Source organism: Dermacentor silvarum, chromosome 1, assembly GCF_013339745.2.
Source record: "Dermacentor silvarum isolate Dsil-2018 chromosome 1, BIME_Dsil_1.4, whole genome shotgun sequence".
Classification (NCBI taxonomy): domain Eukaryota; kingdom Metazoa; phylum Arthropoda; class Arachnida; order Ixodida; family Ixodidae; genus Dermacentor; species Dermacentor silvarum.
Window position 1 is genome coordinate 216,379,329 of NC_051154.1, and position 8,778 is coordinate 216,388,106.

At 46.2% G+C, this 8,778-nt stretch overlaps 1 long non-coding RNA gene across 1 annotated transcript; it reads right to left on the reverse strand.

Annotated features, from left to right (window-relative positions):
* Window positions 1-4,735: 4,735 nt before the first annotated feature.
* On the reverse strand, window positions 4,736-8,223 carry LOC119436765 (uncharacterized). Its single transcript, XR_005189111.2, has 4 exons — window positions 8,101-8,223; window positions 6,840-7,040; window positions 6,297-6,457; window positions 4,736-5,038 (listed from the first exon to the last, which is right to left on the reverse strand). It is a non-coding gene; the product is annotated as an uncharacterized LOC119436765 (long non-coding RNA).
* Window positions 8,224-8,778: the final 555 nt, after the last annotated feature.

Below are 8,778 nucleotides of genomic sequence, written 5' to 3' on the forward strand. Positions count from 1 at the left end.
ATGGCTTTTGGCCACCACCGTGCTTCTAGAGCATGCTCTGAGCAGGATGCCAGAAGGGACAGAAGCATAGCCAGATTTGTTTTTATTGCGATAGCAATTATATGGACACTCCAAGCGCATGTTTGCCGTCGCCGTGAGGTTCTATATAAAGTCCAATGGCGATAAAGCTGTCGCCGCGCGCCGTACGCTGTGTGTGCGAGTGAAAGCGTGCGAGGGTGAGCCGGCAACCGCAGCCTAATCTCGTGCACGCGAGATGAAGGCGGCCGGAAGCGCGCGAGGAACGGGGAGGAGGCCACGGAGACGTCGGGGGGGGGGGGGGTGCGTTCTGGTCTTGCGGCTGCTTCTCACGGAGCTGCCGCGCGGGCGCCTATCTTGAAAGCGATCTGCGATGTGACCGAAGTGTGCGTCCACGGGGGTGGCGGGGGCCTCATCTTCAAAGCGATCTGGGATGGGTACAAAGTGCATGCGCCGGGTGCCGGTAGCTTCGTATGCGCTGTGCTTTCGACGTTTAGTTCACGTTGAACTTGAATGGAGAGAGAGCGTGAAGGCCAATTTGCTCGCTGCCGCTGGCGCGCTTTCTCACTGCAGCGTTTTGACGAGTTTCCGCGGTCATCGAGCGAGATGTGTTCATATTTACCTGTGCGCGCGTGACACCGTGCTTGTTTATTTAGTAAGTCAGCGAATATTTACAACTTTCCACCCGCCGTGGTTGCTCAGTGGTTATGGTGTTGGGCTGCTGAGCACAAGGTCGCGGGATCGAATCCCGGCCACGGCGGCCGCATTTCGATGGGGCCGAAATGCGAAAACAACTTACATTTAGGTGCACGTTAAAGAACCCCAGGTGGTCCAAATTTCCGGAGTCCCACTACGGCGTGCCTCATAATCAGATCGTGGTTTTGGCACGTAAAACCCCATAATTTAATTTTTTTTAATATTTACAACTTTATACGGCCGATAAAACTACTATCCTTACTTCGTATATCTTGTCTACTAAAATTTGCTATCGCATTCATGCTTCGCCTTTCGGGCGAAACTGCGACATTTTTGTAACTTAAGCAGCAGTCGCTGGCTGTCAAATATGACACCATAATTAAAAAAAGCATTTGTAATAATAAATTCCGTGAGGTTCGCAAGGCCCGCGCCGCCCGTGGAAAAAAGCCCGAGAGCTTCGTCCAGTGGTCCGAACTACTTCTGCAAGATGTTTGCTCCACCACCAAAACCATAGGGACGGATCTGCAGACAGACGAAATGGATAGCAGGCTAGCACACCTACTCGAGGCCAAGCAATCAATCCTCGAGAGGTGGAAAAGCCAACGTTTGAATCGCAAGTTCAGGAGAAGATAGCCGAGATAGACAAACAGATCGACGAGCACTGCCAAGCCCTGTCTAGGCAGCAATGGGACGAAATTTGCAATTCAATCGACGGTGGTCCAAATTTCCGGAGTCCCCCACTACGGCGTGCCTCATAATCAGAGCTGGTTTTGGCACGTAAAACCCCATAATTTAATTCAATCGACGGGCAGATGCGCACGGGAGGGAAGTGGAATCTTCTCAAACACTTGCTCGACGACTCCGGCACCAAGTCAAACCAGAGAAGTGTCCTCGCTAAAGCGCTCCACGAAGCCAAGAAGTCGTCTTCGGAAGAGGAAGTGCTGGTGATGCTAGCTAAGAAGTACCTGCCGCTCAAAACTGGCCGATGAGGTGAAATACCCAGTATATAAAGGGAAGCCGAACTCCGCGCTGGACGAGCCTTTCCAAATCAGTGAAATCCGCCGTGTCCTACACGACCTCAATGGTAGGTCGGCACCCGGCCCGGATCACATTAACAACAAGGCTCTCAGAAACCTAGAGGACGAATCGGTCGAGTTTCTCACAGAGGAGAGAAATCGCATTTGGGAGGAGGGAATTGTACCGGAACAATGGAAGGTGGCGAAGGTCATACTCATCCCAAAGCCCGGTAAACCGCCGAGCTTGGACAATCTCCGCCCCATCTCACTGACGTCATGTGTAGGGAAGGTGGCCGAACACGCCATCCATAACAGAATTGCCGAGTATATCGAGACCAATGACCTTTTTCCTCACAACATGATAGGTTTCAGGCCAGGCCTCTCCACCCAGGACGCCATGAAGCTTATCAAGATCCAAATCCTGGAACACTGCACTCGGGACGCGAGAGCCATCCTTGGTTTGGACCTGGAGAAGGCCTTTGATAACATCCGTCACAAGTTCGTTCTCTACGCCATCTCCAAACTCGACCTGGGCTCGTCCTTCCATGCCTTCGTCAGGTCTTTCTTGAGCAAACGATGCGCCATCCTCAAGGCTGGAGATTTGGAATCAGAGAAAATGGAGCTGAGCGGAAGTGCCTCGCAACCATACCGTTGCTCTGAGGATGGTAGGCAGTAGTTCTGATGCGAGAGGTGCCGATCAGCCGTGTTATGCTGGCAAAAAGAGCCGACTCGAACTGTCTGCCGCGGTCAGTCGTAACTGTGGACGGCGCGCGGAAGCGAGCCACCCAGTGGTACAGAAAAGCATGGGCGATTGTGTCAGCGGTGATGTCTGCGGTAGGCACAGCTTCAATCCAGCGTGTAAATCTGTCCACGCAAGTAAGTAAATATGACTGACCATTACAAAGTGGTAGCGGTCCGACAATGTCCAAGTGCACATGCTCAAATCGTGCGTCTGGCGCCGGGAACCTCGCCAATGGCGTCACGGTGTGGCGCTGGACTTTGGAGCGCTGGCAGGCGATGCACTCTCGCGTCCACTGCCGGACGTCTCGATTTATACATGGCCAGACGTACCTTGCAGTCACTAGTTTTTGTGTCACCCGAACTCCCAGATGTGCCAGCTTCCAGCGACTGGAAGACGGTACGACGAAGGCCAGAAGGAACGAAAGGACGAGGGTTGTCCGTTGATACGTCGCAGCACACTCGGTCTTTTGAGCCGGACACAGGTAGCCATTGCAACTTCAGCGCGGTTGTTGTTGTCAGCAACTGACCGAGTTCTTGATCAGCTTGCTGAGCTGCCACCAGCTGAGTCAAATCAGTTTCCTGGGAAAGGTTAAGGGCGTTGACAGGACTTCGTGGCAGGGCGTCTGCGACCACATTGTTGACGCCGCTCGCATGCCGAATGTTTGTAGTGAACTCGGATATGTAAGACATCTGACGTAGCTCACGGGCTGTGTGCGTTCCTCTGTCCGATGTCGGGAGACTGAGGGCGTACGTTAAAGGTTTGTGGTCTGTAAGCACAAAGAAATCCACGCCTTCCAGGTAGTGACGAAAATGTCGGATGGCGGCATAGATAGCAAGCAGCTCTCGGCCGAAAGTGCTGTAGCACTCTTCTGCAGGGGTCAGCTTTCTCGAGAAGAAAGATGTCGGGCGCCAGATTCCGTTGCTCAGCTGCTGTAATACTGCGCCGATGGCTGTGTCTCAGGCATCGACCATTATGCACTGTGGTATGCCTGGTTGCAGATACACGAGCAAAGCAGCGTTTGCCAAAGCCTCCTTGACTCGATGAAAAGCGTTGCATGCTTCGTCAGTCCAAGTGAGGGTCCCCGCTTTGCTCTCCGCAGTTGTTAGTAGTCTGTGCAGAGGGTGCAAGATAGCCGCGCACTGAGGTACAAAACGGCGATAAAAGTTCACCAGTCCAAGGAACTCGCGGAGCTGCCGCTTAGTGTTAGGTTTTGGGAATTCTCGCACAGCTTTTACCTTTTCCGGGTGGGGGCGAATTCCGGCACACAATATCCCAGGTAGCACAAACCCATCTAGAAGACGTCTACATTTGGGCTTGCTCAAGCCAAAAGGTTGTCTACTATCCAGCTTCTACAAGCCGAGTAGTAGCCTTAGAACTCCACAAGCACTCCTGAAGCCAAGCTAATGCTCCCTCCGTATTCGTCTTGGGGAAGTCTTGGCAAGCTGTTCGTTAGACTATCTGTAGAACTTTCGTATAAAGGATTATTTTGCTTGCCGGAGAAATGATGCAATCCACCTTGCAAAAAAAAAGGTTAAATAATGCATATGTTAACCATGCACTAATGCAGATCGCTGGTCCTGATATGCTTTTCTTCTAACCAGTCTTGTGATTCAGGATTTCTAACCGATGTAGATATATTGAATGTGACTGGCTTTAACTTCAAAACTAAAACGCACCAAAGCTACTAAGCTGAAAAAGTTCAGTATAATGGTCTAAATGCATGCTTTTGCAAAGGCATAAATATTAAAAGGAGCCACATAGATTTCACAGTTTGTAATAAAATCTGTGAAGGTATAATGTTGAGAGGCTGTGTGCGACATGCAATTTCTACAGTGCTGTTCACTTGCAAAGTGTATTAATGTTCTTGCGAGTCTATTCACTTTGGAAGAATGTTATTTCAGTGCATAAATGACATTGTTGGCATATGTATGTATACATGTTTGCATGTCACAGATGGGCTCTCACTATTATACCTTGACAGATTTCATTACCAAACTATGGAATCTATGCAGCCTTTAATATTTATGCCTTTGGAAAAGCATGCATTTAGCACATAATACTGAACTTTTTTCAGCTTAGTAGCTTTGCGTGTTTTTATTTTGAAGTTAAAGCCAGTCGCATTCAATATATGTACATTTCCTAGAAATCCTGAATCGCACCACTGGTTCCAAGAAAACAATAGCAGTACCAGTGATCTGCATTAGCGCACAATTAATTTGGGTATACTGCTAACACAAGCAAAATTCATGCAGCACACAAGGGCACATTGAAAAGACATCTTGTAAAATGCCTCTTCTGTAGCCAGCATTTCATAACAATGTTTAAGAGGCAGCAAAATTAGCAAAAAACAAAATTTTATTCTTGCAAATTATGTACATGTGCTTGTCCTGCTTTGATTCTGACTAAATATATACATAGGAAATGAATGGCATGTAATGCCGTGCACTGATTGACTAGACTGCATATATTATGGATTGCATGTCTAGAAAAACTGAACCCACATCTTAACAGAACTAAGGAGGAAGAAAGGCATGTCAGCTGGCGGCAGGTCCAGTATCCTTTGATGCATCTGCGCCAGTCGAAAAAAGGGAAAAAAGACCAGACTCACTTATAGTAAGGCCAGTAAAAGCCAAATGCTTAGCATAAACATGACTAAGAAATAATCTCTACATATTAGAAAAATTAGCGAATACACTTTGTTTTCTCTCGGTGACTACTGTTAAGGGCATGTAATGCGCACACCACTTTCAAACATTATAGAACTGATGCACTCATGATGCATAGTTATACTTGTTTTAAGCCTGGCCTTTCAGTGGCTGTCCCCACAAGACTGAACAATGGCATAAAAGAAACAAATACAACACATAAAAAACTGCTTAAAATCTGCAGGCATAAGCATAGTGCCAGAAGACAGGTATAATTAATTCTATAATTTAAAATGCCTTTTCACGTTCACCTAAAGCATCTCCCATGTCCTTTTGCTGCCTGGAAGTAGATATTTATATCTTTCTTTTACACTGCATCATGTAAGCAAGCGGCCCTGAACGCCAACTCTACTTGGGGTTCCCAGAATTTATTGTCTAAAGTAAAATTCTTCAGAATGTATACAAGTTTCCCTATGGCCACAGTAAAGCATGATGTCACAACATCATGCATAGATGGTCGTTGGAAGTTATCTGGCGATTGAGAACAGACTGATATAAGTAGAGTTTAGAACGCCAAGACAAAATGTTAATCCCATACCATGCACTTCTGATCTAGAACCAACAGTCGATTTTAATGAGATGTAAACATGCTACGTGATGCTGACTCAGTTAAAAACGTAAGTATATCTTAAATTTCTATATAAAATTACCTGAACACTAAGCTTAACGTAACGTGCTGGCTTTTTATCTGCTCGCAAACTGCAATTCTTCAACCAGGCAGTTTCTGCTTGGCGAATGGCATCGGTCATCACATTTTCCCACGTGGTATTGCTATGAATAGCTTCTGGAATACCAAACCATCTAGTCAAACAGTGCAAGTAGCATGTGTACACGGTATCAGCAGTTGTGGCTGATATCCGAACCATTGCTACATACGAACAGATTTGCAACTCGTAAATAAAATTTGTGGAACATCAGTTCTATGGAACTGCAAGGGGGAGGAAGGCTTATAAAAGAAAAATATGTCCACCCGACTTAGCTACACGGATGGATGATATTTTTTTTTCAAATGTGTTCATGTTTTTATTTATTTTTTTTCATTCAAAATAGCATGTATTTTGTGAGTAAGAGTCACTGCACTTTATCTCTAGGCCCAGTCAAACAGCAGCCCTCTAATCTTACCTTCCATGACACTGTAGACATGCACGTCCCTGAAGCTCTTTTTCCGCCGCTGGCCTAGAGTCTAGCTTAAGTTTCCACCAAAACAGTCTGAAAATAGTGGGTAGGATGCCCGCAGTAAAGCTTCTTAAGTACCAGCCCCCCATAACAGAGAGCCGTTGTGTCTGAAAAAAAAATTTGGAAGAGAACAAAAGGGATTCAAAGCCGAAAACACCAAATATACACACTGTGGATATTACAGTGGCTGCATGAAGGCGGGTATTAAATCCGCAGAAAAGGTAAGGCAGATGACACTAAATGATTATGCATTCCAGAGAAATTACTGCAGCAATATTTACACACAAAAACTGCCAAGATGTAAACAGCCATAGTATAAAAAAAGTATTAACTGAAACTACTGCGTATACAACTCAAAAACATGAAGCCACACAATTTCAATAAAACAATGAAGTCAATTTAACATGCATATAAAAGGCATTAGTTACACCTGGCACGAGTTATTATAAAAATGTGCTCATGTAGTCAATTAATAAAGCTTTTACTTACAAGGTGTCATCAGAATGCAGGATTGGAGCTCTGCTCGGATTCTAATGTGGTCACGGTTTTTTTGTTCACCAAAGGCAGCTTGTAATCAGCCACTGCCATTCTGCCAGTTTCGTTGGGAACACTGAGCTGCTAGGAGCCTTTCATCTTGACGTCTTATAGTCTTCCCATGTCTGTGATTAGTACGTGAATGTCTGAAAGCACCTAGAAAAGATAGACAAGAGCCATGCACACTTTGACAGCTTGGACGGTAGCTAATAACATGTTGCACGACGCAACTTCTACATGCATGAGTATACTCCTATATAGCTGCACATGTTCGATCCTGTTCTGCTCGTTGTAAGTATTTCAAGTCCCATCCAAGCTTTTGGGAACTAGTGCCATCATTCCCTATCTGAGGTGCAACCTGGCTCAAGATTATGTCACTATGGTTGGTATTCTTCGCTGAAATCATGGCCTCACTGCACTACGGGTAGCATTCATCCATAGAAGTGCTTGCATTGGGCAGGCTGTCATACTTTTGCTGTTCAAGGCCTTGGGTACTACAAAAAATGAATCAAAGCGTATCTTATACAACGGGCAACAAGGGAGTTCGCACAAAGTCTCATTTTGTTTTTGTGCGCCGCTTTGCTTTTGGATAACGTAGGTACAGCGCAACAATTTTTGGAAGAGAGCAATTAGACAGGAAAACGCTGGTACAGCGTATCCGTTTCCTTACAAAAGTTGTTGCGCTGTACCTACGTTATTCAGTATGTACCAACTCGCCCAAATCAACCTGTTGTTGTTTTGCATTTGTTCTTCACAAACTGAATGCAGCGGACGTATATAAAACGCACGTGCTTACGTCTCGATGCAATCAGTCGGGGACGCAGATATATTATTCGCATAGTGATGCAGTTCTAAACCATCAACGAAGTAATATAAGTCAATAAGCGGCATAGCTCGCGTTTATATAATTACAGCACCAGCTTAATACATTCTCAACTTTCGACCACGAGGAAACTAGGCGGCGATTCCGCGAGAAGTGGTTCCCGATGTAACAATTTTAGCTCGGTCAGTTGATGCTAACGGCAGTGAATGATCCCACACCAACCAAAATGTAATCCCAACCTGACGAGCTTATATATAGTGTCCGTGACATCAGACGTGCCGCGAGGAAATTCGAAACAACAGCTGTTGCATGAGAAACAATCAACCAAGAGGGTCATGGTGCTACAATCGTGTGACAGAGCTTTCTAAAGAGAGAAAAACTTTAACCACTTACCAAAACGAAGCTGAGCCATCAACGCAGGAACACACAGAGAATGCGATGTGCGCACGAAAGCGACCCATTGAATCCTTTGCAAAGTGCGGGCGCGCGGCCATGCGCGACACTGCAAGCGCGAACGGAGACAATGCACGGCAACGGCAGCATGGCAGGCGCGGGAGCTAGCGTTGGAAGCGGCCAAGCCATAGTAGCGCACCAACTGTTGTGCCGCACCATGTTATACTAGCCTATGAAACTTCGTTCAAAATGTTTTATTAAAACTTTTACGAATTGTGTAATAACGGCACACATTTTATTGAAAGGTTTTGTTGTATTGCCATCACCGGCACACGAAACTGTGGCGCGGCTTTCAGTTTGAGCTGACGCGGTAGGTTTGAATTGGCCATGGAGGAAGGTACCTTCCTCAATGGCTGATACTTGGTACGCGCGCTGTAACCGTCTAACTAGCGGCCTATGCGAAATCGACTCGAGCATAAACCTTGCAGTACGCTGGTAATACACTGTTTTGTGCGGAGAGCTGTTATATGACGATACCATAACGATGTAATCATTCCACTGATGGTGCTGTCGAAGGAATCGTTGCAAGCTGGTAGTAAAAATGTGCGCAAGTTTTGCTTGCAAGACTTCGAGATTGACTTTAAAAACGTCTACCAGAGCCTGTACGTCTCCATCAGG